Genomic DNA, 2,500 nt, shown 5'->3' on the forward strand with positions numbered 1-2,500 from the left:
AGGTTAAAATTATCACGCCCCAAAATCAACACATACATTTTGATTGTTTCTCTCTCAGTCAAGGGCATCGGCAAGGGCCAGGACAAAACCAAGTAATCTCATCCCAAGACAAAGACAGAAAAAGAAAAACAACTCAAAAAACAAAAAAGAACAACAACAAAAACCAGAACTAATGGAAATAGAAGACACAGCTTTTAAGCTCCTGTCAACTGTGGAAGGTCAAAAGTCCCACCCAGGATTGATTGATTGATTGATTGATTGACCGATTGATTGATGGATTGGTTGAATGATTGATTGATTGATGGATTGGTTGAATGATTGATTGATTGATGGATTGATGATTTGATTGATGATTTGATTGATTGATGGATTGATTGATTGGTTGGTTGAATGATTGATTGATTGATGGATTGATGATTGATTGATTGATTGATTGATTGGTTGGTTGAATGATTGATTGATTGGATGATTGATGATTGGTTGATTGATTGATTGGTTGGTTGGTTGATTGATTGGTTGAATGATCAATCGATTAACATCAATCATCCAATTGATTTATCTATTTCTTATCTATCTATCTATCTGTCCGTCCGCCTGTCCATCCAGCCATCTATCTTTATTTATTTATTTATTTATTAATCTATTTATTTATTTATTTAAATATCTATTTATTTATTTATTGGATCACCAACCCCCCCCCCCCCCCCAAAAAAAAAAAAAATTAAAAAAATAAAAATAATAATTTAAAAATTTTAAAAATGAATTTAAAAAAAAAAAAAAAGAAAGAAAGAAAGAAAGAAAAAAAAAAAAGAAAGAAAGAAGAAAAAACAACTCACCTTCAGACACGTTTTTTTGTATAAAATCATCACTCCGTCCATACACCACACAACAACACCCCGTCGTCACACCCCGTTTCCAGTGGCGGGTGTCGCCGCGGCATTGGGTAGAGGTGGTCGCGGGGGTGCCTCATCAATTCCTCCTCCTCCTCCTCCTCCTCCCACTAGTCCTCCGACATCCGAGCAGGAGGAGGAAGCCTGCCGTTCGAAGTTAGCCGCTTCCGTCTCCGCTTTTTCCTTGAGCACCATCTGGTAGGCGATCTCGAAGGCCTCGCCCAGAGTGAGGATTATCTCCCCTGCCAATTCCTGGAAACAATGAATAAATAGATATAGATATAGATAGATAAATAGGATTGGATGATTTGTAAAAGCGTGGCGATCTCCCTTTGCTGTTTTTGCTGTGTTATGGTTTGGTTAGGTTTGATTTCTTTTTCTGTTTTACGAGAAAGGGTAAAAAAGGGGGGGGGGGGGGGGTACTTCGTGATATATATATATATATATATATATATATATATATATATATATATATATATATATATATATATATATATATATGTGTGTGTGGGAGAGAGAGAGAGAGAGAGAGAGAGAGAGAGAGAGAGAGAGAGAGAGAGAGAGAGAGAGAGCGAGAGAGATTTATACATACAGAATAGGGAGGAATTAAAACAAAACAAAAAACAAAAATAATTTTTTTTTAATTATTTTTTTTTAATTGAGCTTTTATATAGCACAATATCCACTAAATGTGCTCAAAGCGCTTTAGAAGGGGTCCCTGGTCAACAGCAACATTCAACATGTAGGACGCCTGTTAGGCGATATTACAATTGTTCGGACAAAGACAACGCTGTTAACGGCCAGGTACTCATATTACACCTGAGTACGGTGAGAGAAAGTGAGTCTAGTAAAGAGCCTTTTCCAAGGACTCAACTATGCGCCTAGCGCGAGGCTCGAACCCAGAACCTTCCAATCCAAAAGCGAGTGTCATACCACAAGACCACATAGCCGCACAACAAAATTAAAAAACAACACATTAAGGGTGCATCGCATGAACACACCGTTACGAAATCGGTCTTGATTGGGCTCCTGCTAGGACATCAGCGAAAAGCGGCAGAAAGATGACGTTTTCTGATAGCCAAGCGTCATACAGCGTGGTCAATGATCGGAATGGGAGGCACTGTGCAGGTAGATAGATAGATACCTTTCACTTTTCAACCCCCCCCCCCCCCAAAGTACCTACAACATCAAATAAAGTGTGGGGGGGGGGGAAACGCATTTAAAATTAAGCCTGCCGCTACGTACAGTGTAAACGTATGACCAACACCAAAAGAACGTTCACATGTGACTTGACTTGCAATGTGTGAAATTATGGTATGTTGATGAAGTTTTCTGATAGCCAAGCAACATGGAGCGTGGTCAATGACCGGAATGGGAGGCACTGTGCAGGTAGGTAGATACCGTTCACCCCCCAAGCACAACATCAAACAGAATGTGAAAAAAAAAAATAATTAAAAAACGCATCTAAAATTAAGCCTGCCGCTAGCGCTAAGTACAGTGTAAGAGTATCGGCAGCCCGAAAGGAGGGCCTCACAGATGACTTGCAATGTGTGAAATTAAGGTATGTTGATGAAGTTTTCTGATAGCCAAGCGACATGGAGCGTGGTCAA

At 39.4% G+C, this 2,500-nt stretch overlaps 1 long non-coding RNA gene across 1 annotated transcript in view; it reads right to left on the reverse strand.

The window, feature by feature from the left end:
* The window catches only part of LOC144978729 (uncharacterized), a 3,266-nt gene extending 2,129 nt beyond the window's left edge, over positions 1-1,137 (reverse strand). Inside the window, exon 1 of the long non-coding RNA XR_013646579.1 lies at positions 837-1,137. This is a non-coding gene — a long non-coding RNA (uncharacterized LOC144978729). The remainder of the gene's footprint in view (positions 1-836) is intronic.
* Between the last annotated feature and the right edge of the window lie 1,363 nt (positions 1,138-2,500).

Source organism: Berghia stephanieae, chromosome 8, assembly GCF_034508935.2.
Source record: "Berghia stephanieae isolate SIO BIC M18660-M18661 chromosome 8, UCSD_Bste_1.3, whole genome shotgun sequence".
NCBI classification, from domain to species: Eukaryota; Metazoa; Mollusca; class Gastropoda; order Nudibranchia; family Aeolidiidae; genus Berghia; species Berghia stephanieae.